Source organism: Vulpes lagopus, chromosome 1 (assembly GCF_018345385.1).
Source record: "Vulpes lagopus strain Blue_001 chromosome 1, ASM1834538v1, whole genome shotgun sequence".
In the NCBI taxonomy this organism is placed as follows: Eukaryota; Metazoa; Chordata; class Mammalia; order Carnivora; family Canidae; genus Vulpes; species Vulpes lagopus.
Window position 1 is genome coordinate 54902860 of NC_054824.1, and position 9689 is coordinate 54912548.

The window sequence follows — 9689 nt, forward strand, 5'->3', positions numbered from 1 at the left end:
ACAGAGAGAGAGAGAGAGAGAGAGAGAGAGAGAGAGAGAGGCAAAAAGATAGGCAGGCTCCATGCAGGGAGCCTGACATAGGACTCGATCCTTGGACTCCAGGATCACGCCCTGGGCTGAAGGCAGGCGCTCAACCACGGAGCCACCCTTGCATCCCCAGAGGAGGCTTCTTAATGAGTATGTGAGATTAGATCTGGAAAGGATCGAGGAAGGGCAGGAGAGAGCATGGGTGTGTGTGTGTGTGTGTGTGTGAGAGAGAGAGAGAGAGAGAGAGAGAGAAAGAGAAGGCCATCACATTTCAAGTACATCAAGAACCTATCTGATTTGAGTGCATATGCAACCTGTGCTGGAAACGGGATTATCCTCCTTTCACTTGTTTTGTTATCTTATTTGTGTCAAAATGTGTTTACCATTGCTGATGCACTAAAAGGAATTTGGATTTGGATTATGGAAGAAAGTCTAGGCTCAGGATAAGGGTGTCTAAGCAATTTATATAGGGGTGTGAAGGAAAGTTGTGGAAATGAGAAGACTGAAAGAAAACCTGAAAAGTAGGCTTAGAAGAGTTGCCATAGGAAGGATTCTGGGTACAGTCTGTATTTCTGATCAAGAAGTGGGTTTTGAGTGCTGTGTGCTTCTTAGCCTGTAGCTATCCTTCACCTACATCTTGTAGGTGAAAACCTGTTAGTGTCCCACTGGAGGGTGAGTACTTCCTAAAATGATAGGTTCGCTGTTTCTAACAGTGATGGCAGTTGCTACAGCAGACAAACCCCCAGATCTTTGGGGCCTAACACAATAAAAGTTTCTTTCTCTCATATGAGGTCCAACACTGGTGTTTGTGGCTGATGGGTGGGACTTTTCTGAGTAGTGATTAAGGTGTCCAGGATTCTTCCATCTTGTGGTTCTGCCATTTCAATGTTTGGCTTTCAAGACCACTCTGCTAACTGCTTTATGTCAGAGGGTGGAGGATAGGGACCATGCATGAGGAGACCTAGACCAGACTTGGAAGTGGCTTATATTATTTCTATCCTGGCCACACCAACTGTAAGGGAGTTTGGGATAAGTGGTCTTGCCATGAACTTTGCAAGGAGAAACTCCTGGAAGAACTCTCGAACCTTTCAAGTCAGTATTCCTATATCCTCACTGATGTCCAATATTCTACTATAAAGCATCTTTCAATGGTTTCTTATGTTTGTTGCCATATAAATAAGTAGGAATTTGGGGCATTGATGGATATCTATTCTTTAGTATAAATTATTGGTTTGTAATTTGCTAATATAACCTATTAGCAGGTTTGAAATCAATTTAACATCAAGTTATGACCTGCATAATTTTAAAAAGATGAAAAAGAACAGAATAAAAAAGTTACAGTGTGTTAAATCAAGTGCAGTTAAAAATTGTTTTGTATAACTTTTGTGCCTATATATATATAATATATATAAAACATATAATATCTGTATTATTTATATGTGTAATATGTAATTGCATATCAATATGCTAGTATATGTAAACAAAAAACGAAAGTTATATGTTTTTATCTATACATATAAATGCAGGTTATTAAGCTGGCTGCAATACATATTTCTTCCTATGGTACAGTAATAGTGTAACTAGTTTACTACATCTTTTCATACAAGGTAGTACTTCAGGTAGACTTGGAAAATAAATTGAACCTATCCTATTTCAGTTTTGGCTGGGGTGGCACAGGGGGAGTGAAAGGATGCCCATGTAATTTCCAGTAAAACCTGAATTTTCTTTTTCCTATAAATAAAAATAACTGGATAGGAAACTCATGAAACATCCTAAGAAATTATCACATCTCTACACAAGGCTAAGGATGAGTTGGTGGCAGAAGTACAAACTTAACTCTCAATCTGTTTGCCTTCTGTCAGTTTTAGACAGATAACTTTTTTTTTTAATCGTTGTTTCAAGAAGTATCAATATACATGCATAGTATCAGTCCTGTCATCTAAAGTTCTTTATATAAGCAGGTGGTTTTGGACCTTGCCTGCAGCAATAGCCTTTGATCATTTAGGGGCTACTGATGTACCCTAGGCAGCTCCAGTTAAACAGTTAGCTGTAGTCATTTAGATATACACCTTTATACTATATCTTTAATCTTTTTGCACTTATAATAGGCTCACAGTATGAGAATATTTGAAAAGATTTTTCCCCCACAGTTATACTTCACCTTTTTCTTTCTGGGGACATACGTAGTGTTTTTTTTTCCTGAATGAATGTAATTGAGATTATACATAAGCATGAATATTTGATAAATACGATTATAGACAAGCCTAGCAAAATCATTTGAGATGGTTTCTACTAGAAGCTTAATGCAGCTGTTTCTATTCGGATCTAACTTTTGAACCTAAAATCTGGAGCTCCTCAAGAATCCCAGAATAATAAAGATATCTATTTCTCTCCATATATGATTTATGAAAGATGGAATATAGTGTATTAAGCAGTTAAGGAGGAGGAGAACATAAGACCAAAGCCCTGGTTGATTTGGTCCCCACTCTGTTTTCACATTAAGGCTCATATATTCACAACTTATAGGAATGAACAGCTACAAACCCAGTGATGCCACAACAAATTCCCATGTAGTATCTGAATGTGTGGAAGGTCTCAAGCACATTGGTCATTCTGGTGGGGGATGTAGGATGAGTTCACTGAGAATCTTCTAGTCTGATGGCTGTATGAATTAGTAGAAAAATGTATTGGTTTGGGACTCAAAGAGAGCTGTTCTTGAATCCTGGCTCTGCCATTTATTCTGGCTACAACGGTTGACTAATTATTTAGTTTTTCTACGCATTAACTTTCTTACTTGTAAAACCAATATGATGATACTTTGTCAGGAATGTTTATTGCTGCCAATAGAACTCAGATTGGCTTAAACAGAAATAGAGGTGTTTTATTTTGTTTTGTTTTTTTGGCTCACCTAATAGAAAACCCAAAGGCATACCAGTATCAGAGGAGCCGTTTCATTTAGGGTCATGTGTCATCAAGATTCCAGCTCTCTTTCTCTACATTTCTCAGTTTTGCTGTTATCTTCTTTTGAGTTGGGACATCATACGAATTGTATTAATGGTAGCAAAAATGACTGGAAAATATCCAGGTTACATAATTGCAGACTAAACAAATCAGAAAAGAGGACAGATAAAAAAAATAGTTTCCACAAAAGACTAGAAAATGAACTAGAACTCTCCTATGAAAGGCTCTTCTTGCAATAAATTTGATTACATGACAGCCTCTAAAATAATCACAGTGGCCACATAAGTGGGGTAAGCTATCTATCCTACAAATAATTTCTGGTTGAGAAGTAGTTCTCCAAAAGAAATGTAGGTTTTGTTTAGAGGAAAAATGCTGGGGAGGCCAGCATCTGCTAGCTATCACTTGACTATCCCACATCTCTTATGTTCTTCTTCCTGTGAAGGTACGCTAAGGACTATGTCAGATGTGCCTGTCCCATCTCCCCTCCTCCAAGGAGGCCATCCAACTTCACATCCCTGAGTAGGAAAGAATTAACACAATGCACTTGGTTTTTCAACACTAGCATATCTTCAAGAGGGTCTGCTGTGTGACTGACCATTGGCTAACTCCAGGGAACAGCTTCTGGAGATGTTCCCCCTGTTACTAATGAATATGGTTGTTTTGTATACCCAGGGCACCCACCCATGCTATACCACTTTGTTAAGACAGCTTGTACAGACTTCTGGTGGAGAATGGTTTCCTTCTAGGGGTCTTAGTTTCAGAAATCATGGCTGGCCATGCAAGTAAATGAGCTCGCATACACAAGCTCCAATAAAAGTCCTCTCCTCTAATACTCAGGAGTGCCTCCTTGGTCAGACACAATTTGCTAGTGCCACAATTCTTTCTTCATGGAACAGTGCATCCTGTGTGATTCCTTTAGGGCCTTAGGAACATGTGCCTACCTCCAGACAAACTCTACTCAAAGGACTTTTCCCCCTTGCTGATCCTGCTTTGTATCTTTTTGCTATAATAAACATTAGTTCTGGATTTTGTGAGTCCTTCTCAGGAACACTGGCAGTGTGTGTGGTTGCGTTACCCTTGAAACAATCATATTGCAGCATCCAGATCCAAACTAGGGTTTTCTGAGTTAGTGGTTAGGTGCCCAATCTTAAATACATTTTGCAAGTAATAATACTGTGGCAATAACCTAAATTTGCAAGCTGTTGTAGTGCAGCTGCAGATAATTCATAAACAAATGGGTGTGGCTGTTTCACTACAATTTTATTTATAAATGCAGGTGGTGGGGAGTGAGCAGATTTGGGCCACACACACTGTACTTTGTTGACTGTTACTCTAGGTAGTGGGCCATATTCTTGGCTTTGTTCATATCTAACTTCCTATAATGTGATGATCTGATCAAATTTAACTTGGAAGTTTAACTTCTTAAAGTGCAGTCAATATACGGTGGGGGATAACAGATAAAAATATATATTAATCAATGGTCTATAATATACATGTTTCCTGATGGACTGTATAACATAGACTCCTTGACTTGGGAGTAAATTCTCAATCATCGATCTGGTACTTCTATTCCCCCTGGGAGGTATTTCCTTTATCCCTTGTTACTGTGATTACCTCTTGGGTAGGATTTGAGTGGTATTTGCCTTCACACAGCACACTTTCTCTGGGTGTAGGCCCAATAATTGCCTTGGGGGTAGAGCCATCAACATCCTTAATGTCTCACTAATTGAAGGTTTTGTCTTCAAACTATTTCCTGAATACTTTAATTGAATTTTAAACAGATTTTAAACTCCTTTTATTGAACTTCAAAGGCTAGTAAACAAAACCAGAGATATTATTAGGTAATGGTCTTTGAGTGTATAACTTGACCTGAGAAATTTATTTCCCAAAAATAGGTGTTGTTTAATGGCCTCTGCCTTGTTCTTTTTTTGGGAACAATTCAGAGCAACCCCAAGATAGTTGTAGGGTTGGAGAGTCACTCACCTGTATCTTTGCAATGAGAGGAGATGGTCCCCTTTGCATGCAGTAATGAACAAGAGTTTTCTTGGAAGATGCTTAGGTGATAAGATTTGTCTCCATCCCCAATCTTATCACTTGTGAATATCTCTCCCCATGATTTTTATTGCAACTGACTTTAGTGTGGGCTGATAAGTCAGGTTTTTTATTTTAATTAATCAATCAATTAATTAATTAATTACCTGTGCACAGTCAACTTCCAGTCAGTTTTGATTGCTAGGAGCAGACCAAAAGGATCACTCAGAAAACAGTGAATCTTTTTTTTTTTTTGGACCAGATTATTCTCTTTTCCTTAGAGAAGAGTATGTTGGTCTACTCATCACTGAAATTGAAATAAAAATGATAGCTGTGTTGTTAGGTAGGATGTAATGGGTACATCTTGTATCAGAGAGCTGAAAGCTATCAGTAGAAGAGAAGAGGAAAGGACAAAGGCAGGGAGGGAATAGGTTTTGTTTTTCAGAACCAGTAGTTCCTACCATAAAACTTTCTAAATGTTTCACTTGATAGCCCTTTATCTGAGCCAGTTTCATCTGCTTTGGAGCCCCCTAAGTGGTCCTGATGTTACCTTTAGCTCATTATAATACTAAGGACATCTTTCCACCATTTTTTTGAACATATGATATATGTACTAGCATGTTGACATGCTAGGCATGCATGATTGAACCTAAGTAATAGAATATGTGTGTAAGTTCTTTAATATGTATACAAGTTCTTAGGGCACATGGGTGGCTCACGTCGGTGAGCATCTGACTCTTGATTTTGGCTCGGGTCATGATCTTGGGGTTGTGAGATGGAGCCTCATGTCCAGCTGCAAGATATCTGCTTAAAATTCTCTCCCTCTCTGTTTGCTCCTCCCCTTGCTTGCTCTGTCTTTCTCTGAAACAAATACATCTTAAAAAAATATATGCATGCAAGTTCCCTGTCCTCAACCCCAATACACTGAATAAAAGCCTCCTATACCAACCCCAAGGGGTGACAGTGTTTTGAAAACTGTCTCTCTGTTTCCTTACTTGTAACAAGTAATGAAAAGTTATTTGCTTTCAATACTCCTTGGGTTGTGTTCAATTTAATGCATCCCAAGAGGTGAACCCTTTGAAGTTGGCTACAGTGTCATCAGTTATTATTAGTGTGAAATTAGTGAATACAAGTAAACTGTTAGAAAAATGCCTGGTGCCTAGTAAATAGTTGATATAATGATGGCAAAAAAAGGTCATAGGTGTCAGCCAACACACTCATATCTTGAAAATTTCCTATTAAATCCTTTAGCACTTTAGCCTCACTAGATACACGGTCTGAGCCTAAAGCTACAATTGCTACCAGTTTTCGTACAATAAAGGTGCCAGTTTTTCAGATCTGGACAATAGAATCCTCATTACTATTATCCATACTTCAGTTTAGCCAATTCTGTATGTTAGCTCTCTTTTGATACCCCATTCCTGGTTAAACCCTATATGACCAAGAATCATTTCCAGAAGATGGAGAATGCAAATCAAAGTAGCTTAGCCAATAATAAAGGCTGAGGACTCTGTTAGCTAACAGAGAAGTTCAAGGAAAACAAAAGCCATTGCTTGATCTAGAGTTTCCTGTTATCATCAAAGTTTCAGTTATACATTTCTCTATGAATTTCTTGGCTTTACTATTCTTCATTGATCAGTGTCATTTTTAGGTTGTTTTCCATCCAATTATCAAGATGTTAAATGACTAAGAGAAGTTAGAGCCTCACCTATAGTCACTACACTATCCAGAATATATAGCCATTCTGGTTGCTCCCATTAAAAGGATAAACTGAGGCATATTAAGACTTTTAAGAGTTTATTTGAGCAAAAATCAATTTGAAGTAGGCAAATTAGCACTAAACCACAGTGATATGGAGTGCTGAACAGATAGGAGCCCAGGAGAGACACTTTTATAGAGACAGGTGGGAGCAAAATAAGGAAATTGTTGATGGGCTATAGCTTAGTGCCTAGTTGGCTGCTTGTGCTTGGTTGTCCTTAGAGTTTTGATTTCATAACCTTGAAGCATTTGTAGGCTTAGATTTTAGTTTGTTGCATAGGCTGCCAAGGCATTAGAGTCACCTTAGTCTAATGGCCGTCCTGTAAGTTTAGCTCTCTCAGAGAAGAAGGGAGTTTCCTTATGAGGACATAAGCTCTTCACTTACTCAAATATTTTGGAAGACAGAGATTCCATCTATCTTGTTGACTGAGTGAGACAGCTATTACATACTGGATGCAAAAACTCCATTCCCACTCATGTATAATACATTTTTCTTTTGTTTTCAAACTGGGAAGTTTAAGACTGTTTCTAGACTCCCTTTCAGAAGATGTTATTTCTGCCAAGAAAGCCATCAGTGTAAGATTTGCAAGGTAGAAAGAAGCCAGTCTCCACTTTTGGCTTCATTCAGCTAGTTCTGCAGATAAGCACAATTGTGGAGATTCTGTTTGTTTGCTTTTTCTTCATCACTGTTATTAGAGTTCCCAGTGTCCAGTTTTTGTCTCATGAGTGTCAAGAGTCACGGGATGGGGCCTGATTTTAGTTGAGGCGATGTGATCTTGGGGCCAACAGCCTAGATCTTGGAGGAAACAATGGAGGATACTGTAGTTAGCAGTTCAATGTGCCACTTTCTGATTATCCAGCTTTCTGGTAACAGTGAAAGCAACAGCCTTATCAGGCCAGTGTTTTGGTGTTCTGGGAATCTTTTTATGATGTTCTAGCAATCATTTCTGAACACTGAGATTTTTGTCTGTCTTCTTTAGCTCCTCCAATGATTTTGTAAGCACCCTGCACTAAATCCCTTTCTGCTTAAGCTGTCTAGAATAGTTTCTGTTCTCCACATCTGAATCAATGCCCTGCTATATTCTAAGTGCCTACAATAATAGTTGGCATATTGTACATAAACAAAAATTATTGATTACCTGGCTGATTTTTTTCCCCAGACACATCTACCCCCAAATTTCTTTTTATTTATTTTTTAATTGAGTAAAATTAGTCCCCGAAAGATACCAGTTATATACTGAAAAATTAGAACCATGGTACTGGGCTACACTGAGCACTGGAATTGAGGATGAAGTAGAGTAAATCATGTGGCTGAGACGAAGGAACAAAATTTCCTTAAAATAATCTTCTTGTTATTTTGGGAGAGCAGGGAATAGCGCCTGGGGAGGCAAACAATGAATATGTAGTAGAGAGGCCTACTTTTAAAGAATTGTGTGCATTCTAGAAAATGATGTATATTTATTGCAGCCAATTTTATTTGTGGAACAAAAATACCACATATGGGATAGTGGGAGTACAGTTAAAAGGAATTGTTTGAGACAATGCCATATATACCATCTTTTTTCCCATTAGCCACTCATCCCTTCTTCAATAGTAGCAGAATCTCAATTTTTAGTCTGGGGACATTGCTGCCCAAGTTAAAGATATATTATCTAACTCTCTAGCAGCTAGGTAGAAACAGGTGACTAAGTTATGGCCAATGAGATATAAGCAAGTTTTATATGTGACTTCTAAGAGAGTTCCTTACCAGGGAAGAGGCAAGTATCATTTTGGCTGTTTCACTTTTTCACTTTGCTAGCTTGTAACACAGATGTGATGGTTGGAGTTCTGGCAGCTGTTTTGGACCATGAGGTGACCTTGATGGTGTAATGGAAGAAGAGGGTCTTGATCTCATAATTAATGAGTCACCATGGCAATTCTGGGCAGCTGATTTCCAAAATCATTTTGTAAGGGATAGGAAAACTATGTTGTTGAAACCAGTGCTGTTTTAAAGGCTTTCTGTTAGTGCAGATGAGTCTAATCATATATATCATATGATTGTATGATATCATTATATCATATAATATGATATGACTATATCTGTATCATATAATACAGATATAGTTAAGTCTTATGGGATAGGGATGTGATTAACTTCTGTAAGAGAAAGCACCTTATAGACTTATAAAAGAAAATAGAAAAGGAAAAATTTGACGAAATCAGAGAATAAGAGTCAAAGAATGGAGGTCAATTATCATCTTGTTAATATTTACCTTTAAAGCTTTCTATGCAGTATCTGAGTCTTCTTTTATTTTGTGAGTGTAACATATTGTTATCTGGGCTACTCAGGCAATCAGACCACTCAGTAATCAGACCTCTCACTTTGGACCTTAAATCATAAGCAAATGATGCCAGGCAGAGAGAGCAGGAAACCCCTTGGATGTGCCAGTGGAAAGTGGTGTCATACAGCATCCAGTGCCTACCATGTGGGAGAGTGAGATGTGGGATTGAGAAATTCGTGGTGGCAGCAACAAGGCTCCTCTTTGCAGGAGTTCTCTAGTTGGATTTTGACGGTAGTTCCCTGAACATTAACAAAAGGAAACCTCATTAACAAAGGAAACCTTATTAAAATGCAGTCGAGAGGCCAGCAGGGGGAGCGCTCATGCCCGACCACGACCAGTTGTGGTCAATTGCAGACCTAACAGAGACAACACCTTGCCCATTGAGAATATTTCAGCTACTACTTTACTCTCCCAGCAGGAGGAAGTTTTCTTTCCCAGCAATAGCCCCACCAGTAAGAGACTATCACAACTCAGCCAGCGAAAAACCACTATACTTCGGACTTTCCATTGGAGTAATTTCCCCCCTTTGCTCTTTAAAGGTGCCTTCCTCACCTTTGTTCTCTGAACTTGCCTATGGTTTTTGCATTAGCT